We start from the raw sequence: 15730 nt of genomic DNA on the forward strand, positions 1-15730 counted from the left end.
GAAGGAACTCTTGCAAGAAATGCAGTAAGAAATACTGGAGGAAACCCTAAGACAAATAAAGATAAAATCTAGCGAAATTGCTTGGAAGTATTTATGTAATATAAAAGTTCCAGATGGAGCTCCAGCTGCAAAATTTTGTAAGGATTTCATGGAAATGTACTAGAAGTAACTCTTTGAAAAAATCCAGTATCCAAAATTTTGAAGGAATCTCAGAAAGAAATTCTGAGGGTATGAGAGAAATTACTAAGAATCGAAGTAAATCCTGTAAGAAATTCAGAAGGAAAACTTGCTAAATCTCAAAAACAACTCTTGGTGAATTTTAACGTCGAATAGTTTTTCTAACGAATTCCGATTCCTGATGGATTTCCTGAAAGAAACCCCGAGGAGACTTCAGAAGGAATTTAAAAAGTGATGTGCGGGATAATCCGATAAGGAAAAAATTTTATTATTATTATTATTCATTATTTTATAAATGTGTGACACGCAGGTGTAAAAATAAGCATCCAAATTCTTAACTGCTACAGCGAATGAAATGAATTATTTCGCCAAATTAAGATGATAGTGTGTAACTATACACAGAACTTCTTGTTTAAATTGATGTATGTAACAATTGGTCGAGGTATAAATATAAATGATTAAAAAAAACTCCAGCAGCAACTTTTTTTTCCAAATTTCAAGAGATAACCAAGCGGAATGGTACGAGATAACTTAGAGGAATCTCGCAACAAACTTCCAAAATAAGTTTTTCTTAAAAGTATCCCCGAAGAAACTTCTCCAGAAATCTGTGAAGGAATTGCTGGAGGAATACCTCTCGGAAGGGAGGTTACATATCTCTTCATAGAAGGATCATCAAAATCAAAATCGCGGAAGATTAGAATTGTGATTGATTGATCGTTTTTGGAATTGTGATTGGGGGAGATTAATCATTTCTGGAATTGTGTTATTCCTGAAAGCGTCTATCTCTGTACTGAAATTGTAATATGCGTTACTCTTGCTTTAAACGAAAATAGACAGGATACATGAATTAAAGTTTCTTAATTTCCCAGATGCGCCCAGGAGTCACAAAAATGTGGTTAAAACCGTTTGTGCTACTTATCCCCGAATGTCGGTTCCACGAATGGAATGTCCACGAGCTCCAATTCCCCGCATGACATTTTTTTTCAAATGCCAATACTCCGAATGACCCATTTTCCTGAATCATATATTATGCACCCTACTTTATTTCATAGGCGGTTCTTTTAAGTTTTATTACATCCCCAGATCTTCGGCAAACACAGTTGAATAAAGAATGAAAATATTGCTCCTTCCTTACATGGATGCTCGTTCTTTCTATAATTATATTGTCCCTAATGACTTTCTAGCTTAAGATCGAATAACTTTTGAAATATCTAATTCCTAGGATCATGAACATTTTATGGTAAAGGATCACTTCGTACACGAATGTAATGTATATCCTTTTCAAGAATACGGGTCATTTGGGGAAACAACTATCTGGGAAATGAGCAATTCGGGGAACTGGCATTCGGGGACACGACACTCGGGAAGAATTAGCAAAATCGTCAAAACCTGTTGCCGGTGTTAGTTAAAAAGCTACAAAATGGTAACTGTGCATTATGCAACCAAGATGTGCTAAAATATGTCAAATAGTAATAAAATTTTATAGTGAACAGCATAACTTTACTTTTAAAATGTGTTTTATAGTAAAACTGTCAATTTGTATCGAAATGTTGCAAAATATTTTGTTAAAGAATATTATTCCGTTTTTTATCACTATTATGTTTTGTCAACTGAAAATTACGGACCGTGTTGACAAAAACAAAATCAACCTGAATAATCTACACGCTAAAGATTTAAACAAGATTTTATCCAAAAATTAAGGCAAAAGTACCCCAAAAACCCATGCAGGGCTTAGGGCTTTCCAATAACATCAAGAGTTTCATGAGAAACTATCTATCAGTGGCGATTCCCTAACCTCAAATCTACCTGTTCAACGAATGTAAATTCTTGAATTTCCTTAACAAATCGACTTGTAATTTGTAGAAAATAACGAGAATAGCCGTTTCCGTCCATTTTCAATTTGATTCTTATCCTGAATTCTTCGCAAATGAAAGTTTTAGTGTCGTTGAACAGGTAAAAAGTGAGGTTACGAGACGCCACTGCTATCTATTGAGATATGTACCGACAAAACTTTTTCCCAAGAAGTTTGGCTGGGTGGTTTAATACCAGTAACAAACGCTTCTGATTCGTATGCAGAAGGTCATGGGTTCAATCCATAGCCCGTCTCTTTTTTTCATACTTTGTATCATCCTATCTACTTTCTTCTCTACACATACAACTCATGTTAATAGCCATCGATGGAACAAGAAACGGGCTGAAAAAGCCGCTACCCTACCTTCAAACATTTCACAGCACCACAGAGTCAATCTATAATATAATGAAGAACAAATTGTTGATAACAACTCTTTTTTATATATTTGAGGTGAATGTCACGGACAACCTTCGAAAAATGCCAATTGATATTCACCATGAATATCACTGGCATTTTTCGAAGGTAGTCCTTGACATTTATTTTAAACATTCGAAAAAGATCGGGTTTTCCGTAACTTTCTTGCAGATCTGGCCTAACCGCACAAGTTTTTCATATACCATAATCTCAGGTTGAGCTTCTAAAATGAGCTGGATGTAGTTGAAATTAGATATGTCGAAATGGTATTTTCAGCACTGGTCACGACACATAAATTTCTTTGCAATAGTCGACCGAAACTCATCAAAATTTCAAAAAAAGACATCTCTGCATGTCTACAAGCTAAATTATTGTCATATTGTAGATTAATAGCATTCATTCATGCTTATGTACACTAGACCTGTTCACTTTGAAACTTTTTTTCTCCGATTCTCCGTGACACATCAAATTATCAATCCACATGCATAACCAAGTCTTCAATCCAAAATTGAGCCAAATTGATGAAGATTTAAAGGTGTATCAAATCGATTTTATGTGTTTAGCCCTTTTTACAGAAATTTACTCAAAAAATCACAAAATTGCTCCGAAAAGATTTCGGAGATACCGTTAAGATATAGTTAGAACAATACTCTACAACTTTGCCGAAGACACTACGGTGTATAAATTGCGTATTTAGAAGTTATTCAACAATTTTAGTTAAAAAATCACGAAAAAACACGATATTTTTACGACTTTTCATATAAAAGTCGTGTAAATAATGTAAATAATGTAAATAATGTAAAATATTTTACGTGACTAAATTAATCAGTGATTACTCCTTTGTGTAACGAACATTTCGTCCATACATCGTTTTTGTGTAGGAATTCGTTTTCATTGAATAATTATCAAAAGTATGTCACGTTGATACTAAAAATCGCACAGAGTTACCAGCACGAATTAACACAAAGTTACCCATGATTAAGACGTCATGCCATCGTATTCTAAATAATGTCTTTTGATTTAAGTATCCGAAATAGTGCAGATGGTAAGGCTCGAGCATGTGGATCAGAAGGTCCCAGGTTCAAGCTCAAATACATGATAAACTTTTTTTTCTTTCTTTGTAGCAGTTAGGATGCTGAATCTGCCATGACTTACACGCAATCTCCCAAATAATAATGATCGGGACCTGCCCATTAAGCCCATTCCAGGACTAGCTAGATATTTAGTTTATACTTGTTGACATAAATAAAAATAAATCGTGTCGACGAGACCAGCTGGGCGAAATATTGAGCATCGGTTAGATAATGATCAATTTAGCTAAAACAATTCAATACGATGATGGAACTGCTTCTGGATGCAACATTAGACAACTGTGGGTGGAGCTTACTTGTTATCTATTTACCCACAAATCAGCACAACTACAAGATGAAGGGAAACTTCATTCTTACTATGCACTCTACGGTTTCGAAACAATGCTATGATGCCAAATTGCAATGAGATGCAGTGCGTAGTTTCATCAACTTATAGCTGGATCGAGACGCAAAAAAAATCTATTCCAGGACTCGAACCTTGAATCTTTGAATCGACAATCTCATGCTCAACCATCTGCACCAAATTTAAACTGATGCAGATGAGACAAAGAAGTGTAATGGCGTTTAAATTATGGGTAACTTTGTTTTATTTTATGCTGGCAACTCTGTACAATTTTTAGTATAAACGTGACAAACTTTTGATAATTAGTCAATGAAAACGAATTCCTACACTGAAATGATGTATGGACGAAATGTTCGTAACACATAGGAGCAATAGCTCATTGAATTAGTCACGTAAAACACAGTAAAATAACATGACTTTTACATGAAAAATCGTAAAAATATTGTATTTCGTCGTGATTTTTTAACGAAAATTATTGAATAGCTTGGAAAAGTGTCTTCGGCAAAGTTGTAGAGTATTGTTCTAACTATATTTTATCGGTATTTTCGGTACCTTTTTGGTGCAATTTTCTGGATATTGAAGTACATTTTCGTGAAAATGCTCGAAAAAACACAAAATCGATTTGATACACCTCTAAACTTTTATCAATTTGGCTCATTTTTGGACTGAAGCCTTGTTTTTGCATGTGGATTGATAATTTGATGTGACACGGGTAGGTCAAAAAAAGTGAACAGGTCTAATGTACACATAGTTTCTGTAGTTTACAGAAAATTCGACCCATGATACTCACCATGTAAAATAAATTCACCCCATCCATATTACCCTAATATTGATAAAGCTCATGTTAAAATAATATATGTCAAAAACATTACAATAGCGTGAACCAAGAAACAAACCGTGTGAAAATTTGGCGAAATTTTCAAGTTTCTGAATTAAGTGGATCTTTGTTTCTGTCATACCCAAGCAACTTTTCCAGTCTTATCAGAAACCGTAGTATTCTTCAATAACCAAATATTTTCCGACACAGATTACTAAAATAATGTAAAATGGATGAAATGCATTCATTGAAAGGTATATTTTACCAATTTTTGCACGTCGCTTTATTGACATTAAAAAAAAACTCCTTCACATAATATATAAGAAACCCCAGTGATTCAAACCTAGGACGCCTCCGATCTGAAACAGGAGCTCGTCGTTCTTACCAGTGACGCCATCGCAGCACTTGAAGTGAAGGATGATATAAGCTCAAACGGATCTTCGTATTGCATATTGATCCAACATTAGGAGAGGGAAAGCATGACGTCACACGAAACTGTTCTTGACACAATTGATCACAATTATATCTTCATTAAATTCGTTGGTGTCTTCAGCTAAGTTGTACATATAGCTGATGGCTTTCAAATATTAGAAAGTGTGGTAGTGACCACTACATTACGCCAGCTTTTATGTAAAATTAGTCTTATGACGCTCTTTTGGTGGACATTTTGGTAAACAAATTCTGGCAGGAATTACCGGAACAATAATTGGAGAAATTCATGAAGTAATTTCTAGAAGAATAGTAAAAAGAATTCCAGTATTCTGGAAGTCCGCGAGGATATCGATTACTACAAAAAAGACTTCGTTGCGTTATTGAACTAAACACTTTATTTAATCGGACAGAACAACTATACTTCACTTGGTCTTACGCAGAACCGATCGCAGCGTTAGTGCGTATTTCTTACTAGCTTACTAGTTAACATAACAATTTCAACTTGTAGCGCGATAACGATCGGGAAGCAATCGGCAGCTGGGCTGAAACAGATGATCGAATGCGGCAAAAACTGTATTTTTTTTTAGAATGCCCAATGAGTGACAACGTGCTAGGATGGATCTCTAATCGATTACACTAGTTTACAGCATTTTTGAACTCGGTAAGCTGATGATCATTTTTGGTGTAGAATCATGCCCTGAGTTCGAAAACGTGAAGGAAAAAAATTACAGTAGAGCGGAAATTTTTTCGACTTTCCATACAAGGTTGATGATTTGAAATCGATTTTTGTTCTATTTTTAAGCAAAGTCGCTCACTTCATACAACTCGTTCTCGGTAATAAATGCTCCGATTGAGCTGATTTTTTTACTGTAACTCGCCTACATATGATATGTCAAATAAACGTTGAGAAAGAATTTTTAGATTGTTTTTTTCTTATTGAAAAAATACATTTCTTCAAATATTTTTGGAAAATTTGCTAAAATTTCAGGAGTTCGTCCCAAAAACTCGCCAATATCTTGAGTATCATCAATCTGACGCAAAACCTGCATTCAGATGATCGAATGGTATTGTAATCAGCTTTAATTTATGAAAAAATATTTGAAATTAGTTGAACAAAACGCAAGATATTTGAATTTTAGTAAATTCCATATTTTAAAAAATTGTAAAACTTGATATTTAGCCAAAACTCAAAAACTGCTCTACTTAAAATTTTTTGAAGCGCGGTTTCGAAATCAGCACTAAATTGCACTTAAAAAATTTTGGTCGTAGACAGAAGTTCACGACTTTCGTTTTATTTTGTAAACTAGTGTTATTTATTACATACTAACTCATACAAAATCCTTGAGTTCTTGAGTGAAGCCTTTGAAGAGTTTCTGAAGGAATTTTTAAAGAATTACTGCTGTAATCTGCTGACGGAATTTTTAAAGAAAAATCAGAAGGAATCCCTAGAAGAGTTTCTGAAGTTCTCTGAGGGGAGTACCTAAAGGTTGATGCCTTTAGGCATGCAAGAATTTATAAATAAATTGGCATAACCTCCCAACTGAGACAAAGCCTTCTTCTCAGCTTAATTTGTCATGAGCACTTCCACAGTTATTAACCAAGAGCTTTCTCTTCCAACGACCATTTTGTATTTGTATATCTTCGGGCACGAAGATGCCCAAGGAAGTCAAGAAGAAATTTCTGCAGAAACCTTTGAGAAATTTCTATTTTATTGATACCTCCTTAAGGTATCCTGGAAAGATTTCAGAAAAAAAATCCTACTTACGAGAAAGAATTCTTGGATAAATTTTTGAAAGAATCCTTGGAGGAACACCTGATGGATTCATTGGAGGAATTTGTAAGTAAAGACTGTTCATTTTATAAAGAGGACAACTTTGCAAGGCTATAAAAAGAAAACGCGTAGTTCAAATTTGAGCAGCCTTGGTTAGTTGTTCAGTACATTATATTAGCAGATAATGACCATAAATAAATTGGTTTAAAATTATTGAACTTCATAGAAATGTGGCAAAGTGTTTCGAGAGATCAATTTTTCAATTCCGAAAAACTAAAGATAAACACAAAATTTCTGTAAAACAGTGGTTTATCGTTTTTAATTGCAAAAAAGTGTTTGCCATGCTGCAGCAGTTTGAATGATACATATTTTGGCAAAATATAAACCTAATCGGAAAAATGGTTGTTGAGATATTAAAGTTACAAATTGGACTCGATTTTCAGAATAAAATTTATTTGTTAAACAAAAATGTATAAAAATAATAAATTTTGAATGTTTTCAATGGATCTAATCGAAAGTACTAATAATGCAATTTCAAATGCAGAAAACCGCTTCTTGATAGCATTGTTGGCTTGGTTACTGTGCTTCATGCCAGTTACCGGAGATAAAACCGCTTCGTTCTATGAAGGTTCTTCTAAATAACGATGTACTCTATTGCAAATACAACGTAACAATGATGTCGAAAATAAAAATTAACATGTACTTATTTTCAAATAAGGTATATAATCACATAGGGTCAGACCTTGCTGAAAATAAATAATAATAAGCTTCTCTAGAATCAAAAACTTGCATTTATGGAGCAAAAAGTATGCATGATGGAATCGCTGGAGGGATTCTGAAGGAAGAAAATTTATATTGAATTCCTTAGAGGAATGTATAGATTAATTTTTGAACAAATCCTTGGGGTACTAATGAAGGAGAAATACTTCGAAGAAATTCAGGAAAAATTTCTGAGAAATTTCGCGGAGGAATTGCTGAAGGATATTTAGGTATTTATTTTTTATTTTTACCTTAGAAGATTATTCGAAAGAATACGTGGAGAAATTTCTGGAGGAATTTTAGCAGAAGAAATATGAAAAAAACCAATGAAGAAATTGCCGTAGCAATCTTTAGAGCATTTCATGTAGGAATCATCCCTTACATATCAAAAAGCTCTTAGCAGTTAAATTGCGCATAAAATTTAACATTATTCGTATACTTCATAATTCTGATCAATTTTGCTGACTGTAGGTGATCTGGATCATGGGATAAAATAATAAAAAATAACCAATAGCATCACGTAGTAATGAAATTCCGTACCACACATTCCACTATTTGAGAGTCATTAGCTTTCTGCACAAATTTTCGGAAGACAAGAACTTTCTTGGTGGTCCATAAATTATATCATGTCAATTGGGTATTTTCTAATCACAATAGCGCCATTTTCTACGATTGAGCTGCAATTTTGCACAGTTGATATCGGACCAAAATGAAACTAATAATATATACAGGAACGAGAATTCAATTTTTCAATTTTTCCCCACCACCAGGTTATTATGTACATTAGACCTGTTCACTTTGAAACTTTTTTTTTTGATTCTCCGTGATACATAAAATTATCAATCCACATGCAAAAACAAGTCTACAGTCCAAAATTGAGCCAAATTGATAAAGATTTAAAGGTGTATCAAATCAATTTTGTGCTTTTTTAGCCGTTTTCACAGAAATTTACTCAGAAATCCACAAAATTGCTTCGAAAAGGTGCCAGAGATACCGTTAGGATATAGATAAAACAATACTCTACAACTTTGCTGAGAACACTACGGTGTTTAAATTGCGTATTTCGAAGTTATTCAACAATTTTAGTTAAAAATCACAAAAAAAACACGGCATTTTTACGATTTTACATATAAAAGTCATGTAATTTTACATTATTTTACGTGACTAACTTAATTAGCTACATATTACTCCTTTGTGTAACGAACATTTCGTCCATACATCGTTTTTGTGTAGGAATTCGTTTTCATTGACTAACTATCAAAAGTATGTCACGTTGATACTAAACATCGCACAGAGTTACCAGCACGAATTAAAACAAAGTTACCCATGATTAAGACGTCATGCCATCGTATTCTAATGCCTTTCGATTTAAGTACATATCAGAAATTGCGGATCAGAAAATCCCAGGTTCAAGCTCAAATGCACGATAAACTTTTTTTTTCTTTCTTTGTAGCAGTTAGGATGATGAATCTGCCATGACTTACATGCAATCTCTCAAATAATAATGATCGGGACCTGCCAATTAAGCCCATTCCAGAACTTGCTAGATATTTAGTTTACTTGTTGACAATAAATCGTGTCGACGAGATCAGCTGGGCGAAATATTGAGCTTCTGTTTGATAACGATCAATTTAGCTAAAACAATTCAATACGATGATGAAACTGCTTCTGGATGCATCATTTTTCATACAACTGTGTGTGGAGCTTACTTGTATCTATCTACCCACAAAGCAGCACAACTATACGATGAAGGGAAACTTAATTCTAAACAAGGCTATGATGCCAAATTGCAATGAGATGCAGTGCGTAGTTTCATTAACTTATAGCTGGATCGAGACGCAAAAAAATCCTATTCCAGGACTCGAACCTTGAATCTTCGAATCGACAATCTCATGCTCAACCATCTGCACCAATTTGAAACTAATGCAGATGAGACAAAGAAGTAGAATGACGTTTTAACCATGGGTAACTTTGTTTTATTTTGTGCTGGCAACTCTGTACAATTTTTAGTATCAACGTGGCAAACTTTTGATAATTAGTCAATGAAAACGAATTCCTACACTAAAACGATGTATGGACGAAAGGTTCGTAACACATAGGAGCAATAGCTCATTAAATTAGCATGAGCATGAGATGACCGTACAATTCGTAGTTGCTACTCCGTTACTGACCAGAACAGTCAACATTGCACAGGGAACCAAAAGGATGGGCCTGGGTGTAGCTTTCCATCCTTAATGTGCAATTTTGAAGGTTCAAAACTTTATATTGTCAGTACCGGCGCCGGCCACGTCCTTACGGTCATCGGGGAAGGGAAGGAATGTTGGTGTGACATCCATTGCTACTAGAGACCGTGTGTACCTCCGCATCCCCACGGTTGTCACAGGAAGGAAGTTTGTTAGTGGGAAGGGAAGGGATAGAAAGTTACATAAGTCTGGATTCACATTGGTATGTGATATGAACTATGCAACCCTTGATATGATTTAGTCTTCCGCCAGCCGGCTGTCGGAAGAATACAATAATTTTATTGTATGTTTGTGTATTAAATTTAATTATATAGGGTATATGTACCATTCCTTGGCCTAATTTGCAAGCCACCTTGACAATTTTGACCATAACTCATGAATTAATAGCACTAGAAATAATATGTCGACCCTATTACACACTCTAGGCAATGCATGTTTCACCAATTGAAAGTAAACTAACGTAAATATTCAAGAATTTGCTTAATTAAGTTCAAAAGATTCGATGCGATGGTATGCAACGTTGGTATATGGTACAAAAATTGGCCTATTAGTGGATACAACGTTGGCCTATTGCTTTCCATGCACTAGAACCACTAATTATTTCATTTTTTTAATATTTCTGCTGAAGTATTATCTCTGTTTGTTCACCAATCTTACATTTAAATTATATTTTCTGAGCCAAATTTAAAAAAAAAACTATAAATAAATCATTTTAACTAAAGTTCTTTCTAAATTTAGTAACAATTTAGCGATAACAACGCAACCCTATTATTGTGTTATATTTTTACAGTCACCGTGTAACGATGTTCCTGTCCCGTAAACCCTATCTCATCTCATCTTAAACTGCCAGCATACAAAAAAGCGCTACCTATCTGTAAAGGCGAAAACTGTAGCACTCACGAGTTCTAAGATTAAATACGGCTCCGCTCTACGAGACTCTCTCTTTACTCTTTCGGGATGAGATTAAAACTTCCTCCCAGCCTCCTACATTTTCGTGTTGGAGTATGGGAGATAGCTAGAACCGCCTATAAGGAGATTAAACCATTGTCCCCCTAACTAGATCACGCGATCGATAAGATCAAAAAGCGATCTCTTCCCCACTTGAGTTTCGACTACGAAAATCGACAGATCGTTTGCACGAGTGAAACCAGCCAACTGAAGTGCTATTAGAATAGCTAAAGGTCTTTAAGTTAGTGGCTAGGCCTTTAGAAGAATAGTGCTAGGGAAGACAAAGAAATAGTGCCTTAGTGCTCAGCTAGGACAACTAGGAGCTTTTTCCGGTTGTTCCCAAGGTGCAGGCGAAGTGTGGGATAGAAATTACCGAGGTAAATTACACGTGGTTTTGGGAAACAGCGGCCATGTTTGATATGTAGAATTAATTCTAGAGCTGCCGCACCACCGCATTCTGCTGGATCTCCCAGCGAAATTTGTGCGCCGTAACGAACGTTTTAGCAGGTAAATCACCTCATACTAGCGCGAATTCCCATATCTGATCTTTAACGTCAAGCAGGTAAAACCCGCGTTGACGTGGGTTTTTTTTGGGTTCTACAACCAGCACAAGTCGGCGAACCACTGTATCCACGTGGGTGGAGGAAAAACGTGCGACGAACCGTTCAATCGGGAACACCACCCCCCCGATCCCGCTCTGAAAGAGATCCTCTCCGACGGCCTGCCCGTAGAAAATCGCCGTCCGTCGACTTACGAGCTGAGAACCTCGACCACCCATCGTCACCTGCCCTGTGAGAACCACACCGCACCCCTTCCGTGTGTGAGGGCACCCGAAGTACACGTCGACGGAGCGTCGATGCCGTGTGATTCCGAGCATCGTACCGTGATCCGTAACGCTCAGAGTCGACTTCGACCGGCTTCGGATACTGTAGCGTGACCTTCACGAGCCGAGTATTCGCTGACTACCTGCGAGGAAACGAGAGCCGTCGTAGCGAGCCCCCAAATTGACACCGTCCGGCTTCGGGCACCGTAGCTTGACCTTCACCGAGCCGAGTCTTTGCTGGCTACCTGCAACACAAAGCGGCTACCGAACATCAGCACCGCCGTCTCGTGATAGTACCCTCCTCGCACCGCCCTTGCGGGCCTACAGGTCAGATAGCTTTAAGTAACGCAGTGAAATTTGAATCTAGGGAAAAAACAAGTTTGCTCGTCCCGGGACTTAGGTAGATCGATAGGAGTATGCCTGAAAGCAATACATGCCTTGTTTGTCTTAACAAAACTTGAGTTTACGTTCTGAAGGTGAAAGTTTTCTTTTCTCAAGTGGTCCGGGAATCCGTTATAGTTTATTTGAGTATTTTTAACGAAAATTTGGATAAGGTTCGGTCTCCGAAAATCGTGGTCATTAGTTAATTGGGTTTTGAGTTCTCCCGGAGGGAAAAGCTGATTGTTTCTAACGCGTTTGAGCCAAGAATATTACCCGCCCTGGGCAAGAGTCTCTGGCCGGATTCAACCGTGCGTCTGCAACCTTCCCTTACGGAAGTGGCGCTTAAGTTGCAGCCGTTAAGAAACCATTCCGTTCGTTACATTTGGCGCCCAACGTGGGGCCCAGAGACAGTTTGGCTAATTGATACATTTTCTTCAGTTTAGGAATATCGGTATTTAGGAATATCAGTTGAATTGGATTTAGCAATAGCTAGGAATAAGTTTGATTTTTTTTTGGTAGGTTTAGTACTTTGAGAAACTGAATTCGATTTTTTTTGTACATTATATTTTCTTATTTTTTTTTCACTTTACATTTATTCAATTTTAACTGGATCTCAGGATTTGTTACACCATGTCGAATAATCGATCAAACTTGGATGATTCTTTGGCCCAGAATTACACCACAGAATCGCAAAGAACTTTGGTCTCGCCACCAAGGACAGTATCTCATGACTCGCTTGAAGGAGCGGTAGGTAGGGTCGTCGAGTCAGAAGTAGATCGAGTACAACGCCTTGCGTGGGCTGACCAAAGAATGTCAGGTATTTTTTCAAATTTGCCTACAGGTGGAACACGATATTCAATGGGAAGCCGCTTACCAGCTCCCAATAATCTTCAGGCAGAAATGAATGTAGCCTCGAGAACAAGGCTATCGGCTGGCGGAACTCAGCTTCCGTTTCGTGACACACGTTTTAATACTCCGTTGGAGCAATCAAATCAAAATCGCCTCGGTAGTGTGCAATTTCACCCCACTCAAGTTGATTTCACGCGGTTTTCAGAACCGGTAGCAACGGCTACGCAACATGGGAGTTCTAATTCATTTGGAATTGGGACCTCCTTAAGCACTCACGAGGCAAGGATGATGCCTATTCCCAGCGAGAACCCGGGGGTTATACGCCGGGAACAAAATGTTGTGCCTTGTCAAAATGAACTGAGACCGCTGATGAATTCTACTATTCAGCCGTCGTCCACTACAGGGGCAACGTGGTCGGCTAGAATTTCACGTCGGGAGCCCGTTCCTCCTTCGTCTGTAGAACAGTCAAGTCGTGATCCCGGTCCATCACTATCTGCGCGCCGACCCACCTCCGGCGTCCAGCAATGCCTAAACGATAGCCTACGGGAAGTCATTGTCTCAGATGATGGCGCACCGAATTTGCAAACTTCTCATCAAACAAGTTCATCTCAACCCATGCAATCTGGGGATGAGGGTCAGAATTCAGGAAACTACGTGCACATATCTGAAATTCAGAATTATATTCAATCATATGTTCGTCAACTGTTGGGAAATCAATCCGATCGTCCGAACATGCCAGACATTAACATAAGCAACCTTGCTCACCAAATCGGGGAAGTGGAGTTGAATGACCCAAACTTTTCTCGTATTTCCCGGGTTCCTACTGGAGAAACTCCAGGGATACCCACGGGTTCAAGACTGTCTCCCCCGTTAAGGCTCAATCGTTCTAGTAATCCACAGGATCAGCCCAGAAATATGACTGACAGACCGGAAACGACTCCATACGCATTCCAAGAGGTTTTGCGTAACTCGTGGCCAAGTTTTTACATTCCGAACGAACCAGTGGTACCAAGTGGTTCATCCTTGAACCGCCAACGGTATGATCCTATTTTGCGGTCGATAAACCAAGGTTCGGAAATGCCAAACCCCTCCTCAATGGAGGGAGGATCAGCAACCCAACTCAGAAGAGGAAGGTTGCCTCATCAAACTTGCAGTATCCTCGAAAAATGGCCAAAGTTTGCGGGTGATACTCATCCGGTCCCGGTCATTGATTTTCTCCGGCAGATAGAGCTTCTCTCTCGTTCCTATCAGATCACCAAGGAAGAACTGAGAACACACGCACATCTCCTTTTCAAAGATGATGCATACGTGTGGTACACGGCTTATGAGCCTAAGTTTGATTCATGGGATACCCTGTTGTACTACCTAAAGATGCGCTACGATAATCCCAATCGGGATCGTTTTATCAAGGAAGACTTGCGAAACCGGAAGCAGCGCCCGAATGAGCTTTTTAGTGCGTTCCTTACGGATATCGAAACGCTATCTCAACGTCTGATGAGAAAGCTTTCGGAAGATGAGAAATTTGAGCTCGTAACGGAGAACATGAAAATGTCTTACAAACGCCGCCTGGCACTGGAACAGATCACGTCCTTAGAGCACCTAGCTCAGCTGTGCTATCGCTTTGACGCGCTGGAGGGAAATTTATACCACTCCAAAGGTATTTCTAAGCCCCCTATAGTCAATGAGATTTATTCGGAAGATGCAGACCTAGTTTTTGTCGAGGAAGACGCAGACGACTTAGAAGTAGCCGCTCTTCAAGTGCGAAAGGGGCCGCAAAGAGATCCGAACGCACGGAAATCGACGGATCCAAATGAACGATCAAAGCCGTTATGTTGGAATTGTCGAAAATCGGGTCATTTGTGGAGGGAGTGCGATCAGAGAAAAGCAATTTTTTGTCATATGTGTGGCCATCCAGAAACCACAGCGTTCCGGTGCCCACAGCAGCATGACATTCGACCCACCGTGGAATCCAAGTCAAAAAACGATTAATTGGGGAGACCACAGAGAACTGTGCTCCTCCCCACTCCGATAAAATAATTCCCTCCCCGCTTTCCAAGTTTCATCAAACTCACTTGATACAAACGTTTTTCCGACGTTGCCCTCACTTAACTGTTTCCATCCTCGGTCAGAACATTGAAGGATTGTTAGATACTGGGGCAAGCGTGTCCATTCTAAGTTCGCTTAGTTTGATAAAACAGCTCGGATTGAAAATGCAAAACTGTAGTATGCAAATCTTCACCGCGGATCGGACACCATATACCTGTCTAGGGTATGTGAATGTCCCCTATAAGTATCAAGAAGTTCTAAAAATTATCCCGACTCTCGTGGTACCAGAGATTACAAAGGATTTGATATTAGGAATAGATTTTCTGCGAGCCTTTAATTTTAGATTGGTATCGGACCCTGAGGTAACACCATCCCCTCAGAGAGAAGTTTCTGGGAGGGAAAATGGTCCGGGGTTTCGCTATGCCGAGGATTACTTTGGATTAGAGGATGAAAAAATCTGCTTTCACCTTATTCCAGTGGCCACCGAACAGCCTGCGTCTGAGCCTCAAGAGGAAGATGCAAGTCTTGAGATGCCTACGGTCGAAATTCCGACCAAAACCTTCGACAATCCCGGCGAAATCGAGACTGAACACCAACTTTCAAGTGACCAACGTTCGGAATTATTCCAAGCTATTCAACACCTGCTGGTCACCAACTGGCTTGCTAAAACACAATATCGAGTTAATTCCTGGTGCCACTCCGAAGCGTATTCCCTCCTATCGATGGTCACCAGCAGTAGAAGCGGTCATCGATGCGGAGATGGATCGGTTACAGGGCTTGGATG

At 38.3% G+C, this 15730-nt stretch overlaps 1 protein-coding gene across 19 annotated transcripts in view; it reads right to left on the reverse strand.

Moving 5' to 3' along the window:
- The window catches only part of LOC115253813 (inositol hexakisphosphate and diphosphoinositol-pentakisphosphate kinase), a 124350-nt gene that overhangs the window by 38824 nt on the left and 69796 nt on the right, over positions 1-15730 (reverse strand). The window lies entirely within an intron of this gene.

This window comes from Aedes albopictus, chromosome 1 (assembly GCF_035046485.1).
Source record: "Aedes albopictus strain Foshan chromosome 1, AalbF5, whole genome shotgun sequence".
NCBI lineage: Eukaryota > Metazoa > Arthropoda > Insecta > Diptera > Culicidae > Aedes > Aedes albopictus.